Source organism: Pezoporus flaviventris, unplaced genomic scaffold (assembly GCF_033815535.1).
Source record: "Pezoporus flaviventris isolate CSIRO_AGI_PZ_B2104156 unplaced genomic scaffold, CSIRO_AGI_Pfla_v1 ptg000015l, whole genome shotgun sequence".
Classification (NCBI taxonomy): Eukaryota; Metazoa; Chordata; class Aves; order Psittaciformes; family Psittacidae; genus Pezoporus; species Pezoporus flaviventris.
The window spans coordinates 12,375,357-12,384,362 of record NW_026892563.1 but is presented as its reverse complement, the minus strand read 5'-3'; the positions used below and the strand labels follow the sequence as shown (position 1 = coordinate 12,384,362).

The 9,006-nt window shown below is 39.6% G+C and overlaps 1 long non-coding RNA gene across 1 annotated transcript; it reads left to right on the top strand.

Annotated features, from left to right (window-relative positions):
• The first annotated feature begins 1,558 nt into the window (after positions 1–1,558).
• LOC133269322 (uncharacterized) lies at positions 1,559–3,172 on the top strand. Its single transcript, XR_009743415.1, has 2 exons — positions 1,559–1,593; positions 2,796–3,172. It is a non-coding gene; the product is annotated as an uncharacterized LOC133269322 (long non-coding RNA).
• The last annotated feature ends 5,834 nt before the right edge of the window (positions 3,173–9,006 follow it).

Sequence of the window (9,006 nt, the reverse complement as noted above, 5' to 3'; positions counted from 1 at the left end):
ATATATAAATATTACCAAAAGAAGTTTTAAAGTACCAGTTAATTTCCACTCCTGGCAAGGGGAATATTTTCATTGGTGTTAATAGAGAGTAGAATCAAGTCCAAGCTCAGGAAACTGCTTCAGCCTGAGCTTTGAGGAGGTGGTTTGTCCCAGAGACTTCATTTAGGCATGCTAGCAAAAGCTTTGCTGACTAAGGACTTCCATAGCTCAGCTGGTGTGGAGGGCAACATCCAAGCTGGATGCTATAGGATGTGGACCTCTCTCGAGAGCAATGTGCAGCAGCCAACCATCTGCAAAACATGCAGAGTAATCAGAATAATTCCCTTGGCAGCCTCTTTCAGAAACTAAGGGGAAAAGAAAGAGAAGAAAAAAGAAAGAACTTCATTGTAGTTGGCATTGAAATACTCCTGTGATTATTGGCTTCACATTTTTTAGTTTGGGGCTATATATTCAAACATTTTTACTCTCAACACCAACTGTTATAACAAGATCCTCAGGGCCAATGAGTGATAAGGGGGGAAAAAGAAAACCCTTTACACTAGTTTTGTGTTCTCTCCCATTGACAAAGGTAAATCTTGATCCTTAGGAGGAAGTATGCTTTAGGGGGAGTTAGCATTATTTACTAGTTCCCCAAACCAGCTTTTATATCTCATTGTGGGGATGGCAAACCTCCCTGACCTCATGAGCAGTATACAGAAATCTTCTCGGGACTGACGGACTATTGTCCCAGAATTTCTATGAATGCCCTAATTGGGAAAGGTACAAATATTAGGATCATGTCTGTCTTCTTTCCTGTTATCTTTCCTAAAGCTTTTTTTTTTTTTTTTTTGATTGATTTGTATGGGAAAAGAGGAAGGAAAGGCAGGTGGTGTGAGGTTTTCTTTTCTTTCTGAAGTATTGATATGTGCAATAACATTGATATTATTACCTGATGCACTGCAGTTGCTGTTCTGCTGAATGGCTGCCTCTGATTAGTGACTACTGGTTAACGAGCAGCATGATCAAGCCAAAATTTTTTACATGGAATGCCTGTTTACACAGGAGAGGTCAGAGGGTAATGGTGTCTCCAGAGGTAGGCATGTGATAGCCCGTGAAGCTGACTTTACAGTGAAGGGATGCTATAGCAGGTTCAGCTCTGAAATATGTTGCATGTACGAATGGAGGAACAGGAAGTAAAATGAGCGCATTTTTCATGTGCCACATGTAATAATCCTTTAAATACTGTGTGAGCCCTCTAGTGGTGCTCTCCATGCCCTGGAAACCTCCAGGAGCCAGCTGGAGACAGTAGCTCTTTGCCCATCATGTTAGTACCAGTGCTGTTCTTCAGGGTTCAGCATCTGCATCTCCTTATTTCACATTACTGTTTAAACCACAGAGATGAGAACTTTATTTCTGTCTACTTGTGATAAAACATTCTTCAAGGCATAAAAGGGAACTTGCTGAAACCTGTTTCCTTCTTCAGTCCTCCCTGTACGAATTTAGCTTGCCTGCAAGAGGTGCAAGAAGCTTGCCTCTTCAGTAGATGTCCTGGACCTTCCCGGGTCCTACCTTACAGCCACCACCACACTCCCATTGTGTCAGTCAATCCTGTAGGTACACACATTATACTTCTGCAAAGATGACATTGTAACGAGCCTCTGTGCTGCTGTTTCCTTGGGGTGGAAGCCATGCCTGCCTGCCTTGTGTGTGATGCTACTGCTGGCCAGCTCACAAGTTGGGGCCATGCGAGGGCTCTGTTTTCATAAAGGTGTGTGACTTCTCCATCCCAGACAGCTATGGTGGACAATTAAGGCAACATCGTGCCTCCCATTGCAGCTACAGATCTGGTTTTCAGCATGCCACGCTATTTGGGGTTTGCCAAAGCAGTGTAGTAAGGATACAGTGCTGCATGCAAGAATTCACCAGAGAGAAATAGTTTGGCTGGAGAATCCTAAACTTGTTTCTAAAAAAGAGCTCAACTATGAGATTTCTGTGCAGGCAAAAGCATCACTCTACTTATTCTAAACACAGTTTGGAGTGCTCCTTTATTTTTTAGAATTGACTCATAAAGACTACAGGAGGGCACCAATTAGTGAAATAAACCTCTAAAACTCAGTGCAGTGCCTGCTATAGGATGGCTGTTAACAGCCTTCTGCTAATCAATTCTTTTCAGTCAACTAAATGCCATAGACGTTATGTAAATAAATGCAACCCTAAGAGTGTTCTTCAGTGTGCAGTTTAAGCTATGTTCCTTCTACTCCACCATAAAATCAGCATGCATGTTAACAGATATCTACTCCACCTTGTACAAATGACTTTTCTTGTTTATTTGATTGCTGCGGCTTGGGAGAAACAGAAGCAGTGAATAGCAATAAACTGCCTGTACTTCTTGGGCAACATTGTAAAAATCTGATACCTCAATGGCAACCAAGGCACAAAACAAAGATGTGTATTTTACAGTCAAAGTATGGTCCACAGTTTAGGTTGTTATTTTAGTTCTGTTGTAAATTTTAAGCCAGACAGCCATCCTTCAGCTTTCTGGGCAAAAGGGCTGCTCCTCATAACCTTCTTCATGTATAATAATCATCCAGAGATTTTTTTTCTCCTTACAAGTTGATATATTAGTGAAATACATAATAGTAGTTTGAAATGAAGTGGTGTGCAGAATCCTGTCAAAGACAAATGAAACCAAACCCCATCAAGAATGATGAAAAAAAAGCCACATTGTCTTTAATGAAACTAGAATTTCACTCCTAGTATTTGGTGTGTCAGTGAGCAATACTTTTAAACTAACAAAGCTCTTTTTTCCTAAGCAGGGTTAAAGAAAGCTGGACAACAGTATGTATTTGTCATGTCCCTTCTGTGCTGTTCTGAGGCAAGAGCAGTGATGCTCATGAAGGGATAATTAAACACCTGATAGTTTCAATACCACATCCCAGTGTCCTTTATCAGAGAAATCAGTGTATTTTTGACAGAAGAAAATGAAGACACGAGGAGATGGAATAGCTTGCTCTGAATTATCCAGGAGAACTTTAAATAAAGCCCAGATCTTGTGTGTTCTTGGCATTGAGCAGACATTTAAAACAAAGTAAACAAGAAGATGCTGTGTCCTGCAAGTTTCAATGAGTTGCTCACGTAACATTCTCAGTCTGTCTTTATCCTAGTGTTGGATAATAAATCTTGAATAAATAAAGCATTTTGTTTGAGTGTCTAGCATTTAAGAAGTTTCAAAAGCTCCAAAGTTCCATTATCTTGTGTAGGGAAATGTATCCTTTCCTCCTCTTTTCTTTTTTCACTGCGGGTTTTGTTTATCATTTCTTACGATGTTGTGTGATATGTATCACGGGTGACTTCAAACACTCATTCTTTCTACGGATAAAAGATCTTAATTATACAAATTCCTTCTGTATAATGTGAACTTATTTAGTTTACCAATGTCTTATACATTAATAATAACTGTTTCCACATACATATTTTTAGCAACATTTTAGCACATAGCAGAGGTAATGAGCTTTTCACTCATTAAAATGGTCTGAGGTAAACTATACTGGCAGACTTGTGTGCACCTGAGGTATAACTGTTGAAATCTAAGGATTTCATGAAGCAGAAACAAACATACCACGTTTTTTACTCTCCAAATGTTACCAATTTAGGAGCCACTGTTCATTTATTTCATTTATTTTCAGCATTTTGTTAAGTATAGAGAATTTAATCTACCGACATAATGCACATGCAAAGTAATCCTCAAATCTTTAGAGTAATTAATAGTTAAATTATTTCAGAATATGTTTATAACCAGCAAGATTGCTTAAAGAGAGATCTTTCTGAGTTCAGTAACAGAAAAAGGTAGCTGACCCTATAAATTCAGCCCAGTGCAAACTAGACTGGTTATGTGAAAAACTAGAATTGAGAACTCAGTGAATCCTGGTGAAATTCCCTGATAGCAAAATCTAACAATTTCTTTGGATAATACTTAAGCAGATATGATCTGCTTGGTTGGTTGGTTGGTTTTTAAAGTTTATTTCCATTTTATTTCTCATATAAGAGTCTCAGAAATGTGATTTTTTTTTTCTTAACTCATAAATACCCTATCCGCTTATAGAAACAGTGGATGCTTTCTCTCTATCTTGCACTGGACTGAAAATACACGTTTAGTATAAAGCAGCTTGAAAATATGTAGCATGTTTTCCTGTCAAAGATCTATGTCTGCTATTATTACTAGAGCTAATGGTTTCTCATAATAAAACATACAAGTTGTCATGGAGAAAGTGCAAGGCAAGCATCGTAAGCATGTAGCAAAAGCCATAGATTATTTAAATACAGGTTTAGGGTTTAGTTTTTTTGTTATTTTTAAATACACGTATAAAAAAACAAAACAAAACAAACAGCCCAGAACAATTTCGTTCAGTATTTAATTTAGTGGCAGCGGTAGCACAGAGCCATTACTGCTCCCTCTTCGTTTCTGCTGACCTGTCTGTGCTCCTGAGCTCACAGATGGCTTCTGTGGGGGCTGCAAGGAGGAAAACCAGCCAGGCAAGCCCCTTGTCAGTGAGGTAAAGCTCATTCTACTGTCTTTCAGCCTTCTGACAGAAAAATGTAGGGATCTGTGACAAGACAAGCTCAAAATCATTGCTTTTACAGGTTTTCACAAAGGCTGCCTTGTCCCTAGAGGAAGTAATGTCCCTGGACTCCCTTCATATTCACAGCTGAGATAAGTATGTCCTCAGTCACTTCCCCAGAGAAGTCCATTTCTCAACAAAGATTAGAGGATCAACCCTAGTGGTAAAACTTCAGGAGCTAAAGTTTGCCTTCGTGAATTTTGCCCCCCTCCATCTAAACCACAGGCGTCACAGAACTGGAGGGGGCGCCTTCACATTAAAAGCAGCTCTGTCAAGCCAGCATCCATCTTCCACTGAAAAAGAAGGTCCTGCTCCCTCTCCCTTCCCTCCTTTTGTCAGCTGCTCCCTCCTTATATTGGCTTTGGTAATTGAGCGGCCTTAGGGTGAGTCAGCTCAGTTGACAGGTTGATATATCTGTCAGCAAGCTGTTATTTTATTTATTTTTGCATATTTATTATATGCAGTGTTAGATTTCCACTGGGTCAATTCTCTGAAATGATTCGCCCCAGAGGTATCTGGTTGCTACATCCATCCTAAGGAGAATGGGGCAGGAGCATGGGGCTGGGCGAGGAGAGAGGATGAGGAGCAGGATTTACACCCTCTTCCTTGGCAGGACTTGGTGAGATAAGAAACCATAACCAGATGAAACTCAATGACAGCTTTGATGTCCAGCTTGAACCCGCTGTGCACTCCTGTCGTGTCCTTGCACCAGCTTCCAAAGCTGCAGGAGCCAACTTTGCAGAAAGCTCGGCTCTCCTTTGCAGTTCTTGTTTTCAGCTGTATTGGCAGAAATGCTTTTCCCTACTTGCTGCATAGGCAGGCCAGAGCCCATTCACCCTGGTGGAAGGGAGCAGGCAAGGCAGGAGTACGAGACCACTGTGAATAAATAGGATGCAGGTTTGAACTGCTTTGGAAGTGCCTCCGAGATATCCAGAGGAAATCATGAACTCTAGCTGTGAAATCACATCCTTGAGAGACCCCTGGAAATGTTCACAGTGTCTCTCTTCCCATGTCATTCTCCACATCATTCTCCTCTTAAGAAACATGTCTCCTTGTGGCAAGAGCAGTGGATTGATTTTAAAACACAAAGCCAGCTAACCCCAAAATGTATGTGACAGCTATCACATCTTTTGAAGTGATGGCAGCCTAGATGTCGAAACAGTGCTGAAAAAGTCAGATGCACTGTAGTGGCAGTCATCAAACCCTGACATGATGGGTGGTATCCTTTCTGTATGTATACACAGGCATCCCAGAAGCCAGAACTGTCTTTCTACGTCTGACTTATAAAAACTTATTTTTAATGCTACGCATATCGATTCAGTTTTGTTTTCTTCTGTATGATGAGCAAATGTGAGCATTTAGGTTTAGTAAGCCACAGCTGTGAAATACCTCTGACAGGGAATCTGCAAGACCAAATCCCCAGTCTGATGAATATTCTTAAAACTAAGCAAATTCAGGCTTCTGTACACTGAATATCACACAGGCTTTCACAAGATGTAAGATACTGGCAAAACAGAACAGTAAGTTTGATTGAAAAACAAAAAGCAACTATGAGAGTAACTATGACAGTAAATAAGAATAGCTAAAAAAACAGATTAACTACGCCTTCTTGAGATACGGAGGATTAGCTGTACAGGCCTGATTTATCACTGTATTATACTGATTTTATGCTGGTGTAAAAACAGGATGATAGAGCTGTGCTGAATGTCACTAAGTATGAATCCCTTCAGTTCCGTCATACACTCTCACGTGCACAAAACCAGCTAATAATTGAGCAAATCAAAGAAAATAGTACTAAAAATGAAATGGTAGAAATGTCAGGTGCAGGGAAAGACAATCATTATACTCCATGTTCAATGAAGTTTTACAGCAATGATTCAGAATGAGAAGCATAGAAATTTATTGAAAAGCTTATTTTCAATAAGATGAAGACCTCTTGCAAAGCAGCATTAAAATGCCTTTGAATAGTAAATAAGTCAGGCTGAAAGTTTCTTAAATACTTTAGAGTTAAATACACACCTTACATATTTGACCTTCTCTATCTTACCACAACACTTAATGCTTGTGGCTCTTTGAACCCTGTTCTGTTATTGTTGAGCTTGTTGTACAGTATTTTATTGGTTTAGGAGACATTTGGATTCACAGTGTCTTATGGAATAATACACTATTCAAGAGAAGCAAGCGTGTGACCCTCTTTGTAACAGCAGCACATTCTGAGAGGATAATATTCCACACATGGCAAAATTTATATTCTTCACAAGACATATGTTTCATGTCATGAGAATTCATATTTCTCCTTTAAAATTATGCACAAGGCTTTCTCAAGTGCAAAAGGCATTAGGAAATGTACTTGAAAACACTCTGAAGTTCTGGAAATGCCAAGAAACCTCATTTCTAAGCATGTTTATTGGAACAGAAATGTCAATATGTGCAGTGATTGCTAGGCTAGAACAATGCAGGAAAAGACCTTGTAAAGTGAGCCAGCACGGCTGGGGTTATCGTATTGTGAGAAAAGTACACCTTGCATGGTAGTAGGACATTAAAATAATGCAGTAATAAATGGTTTTGTTTAATTGCATCTATGATTGGCTTCTTTTAGCTATTTAAAATATTGCAAATATGATTGCGAATATTCCTCATGTGATTGTTTCAAAGAAATATTTGCTTGCATTCTGTCAGTAATAATCAGTGGCAACGTTACTTTTACCGTAAATGCACATGGAGTTTATGAGAGACTGCACAGTGGAACATAAACATATATTTTTGGCATTCCCAAGTTTTATGAGTTTTCTCCAGCAGAAACTTCTGAGAAGCTTATTTACCCATGTAGATATCTAGATACACTCATTTACTGTAAGTGAAAGCAGATTTGTGTCATGTGTTGCGTTTATTTTGATTGACTATAGATCGGTTGCCCTTTGATTGCTGTTAATGTTCTGTGGAGCCATTTGTTTTCTTGCAGAGTTAATGGTATTAAAGGAGAAGGTATTGCCTTCTTTTTAGTATTAATCCATTTTAAAAGTGTTCTTGTTTAAAAGGGGAAAAAAACCCAAACAAACAGATTACCCATTCTCTCACCTATCCTCTTTAAGACAATACCTGAACACAGATACTAGGGCCATGGAGCTTGTTATGGATTTGGGGAGAATACTTTTGTGAGAAGCCTTCTGTTAAATTACTGGCAACAAATCACTTGTCCCTCAGGACACATAGCACTTGCTTTTCTCCTGGCAAAAACTGGAGGGAACCTGGTCTAAATTTATCCACTATTTATCCTGAAAAGTTTTAATAAGGGCTTAATTGTAAAGGGATTTTCAAGTAATGACTTGTAGCTGGCGAATGTATCCCAGTTCAGGGAAAATAACTATTCCGATGCCTAGTTCATAATCTTTGAGATTAAGACCATGGCTGGTGGAATTTATGTAAAGAAGTGTAAATAAATACATCAAGATGTGATTGGTTGGAGATTGCTTCTCATTCATCCTCTTTCTCCTCCTTTTGCCTTATTCTTCCTTCTGCAAAAGTGGGGCAGACTGGGAGCCTATGCAGACCCAGGGGCTGGCTTGCTGGTTCACCCACAATCAGGATGGGCTGTTATACACCAGCTGAGGTGCTCAAAGGGCTCCAGCCTTCCAGGAGAACCCTTCTCAGGAGAAATCAAAAAAAAAAATGAAGGTTCAGGGTTTTGTTGTCAGTGTTAACCAAAGAAACATGCTATACCCGACGCAGGTGAGAGCTTTGTCACCCTGTAGTGCTGCTCTGCTGCTGATCTTCCTTCCTTTGCTTTCTGTGGAGGACTTTGTTGACAATAGACTTATCTCCACTTGAAAAATGGAAGCAGCTTTACTCTTCATCTTTCCCACTGGAGTTTTTCAGTGGTACGTGTGCTGCAGCAGGATGGGAGAGCTTGAAGTGTCCACTGTGCTCACACCACAAAGACAGAGAAAGGCATGTGGGCTTGAAGAGCCTTTCAAGAGACTCTTGAACCTAAACTTGGTTGCCTCTGTGCCAGTTTTGAAGGAAAGCAAAGAGCCGATTGGTCATAATTAAACTGGTATTGCAGCAAAAAGAATGTAAATCCTAAGCATATTTTGCTTCAGGACTAGACAGACTTTTTCATTTGGTGACTGTCTGTCTTTTTATTCTAGGACTGTTGTAGGAATATAAATTAGGACTAACAAGGAACAAGATGGCTTCTGTGCCTAAGCAGATGCCTAAGTTATGGCCATCAGATCTAAGCTGTAATTATCATTGAGGAAAGTGAGTGCTAACATTTTTTCTTTTGCTTCAGATGGTAATTATCTCATTTTACACCTTTATGGTCATTGCTTGTTTTCATGGGCAGATTTTGTGCAGTCCTTTATGCTATGTTAAAAAAGAATCTGAAATTGCTAGCACCATAATTAAG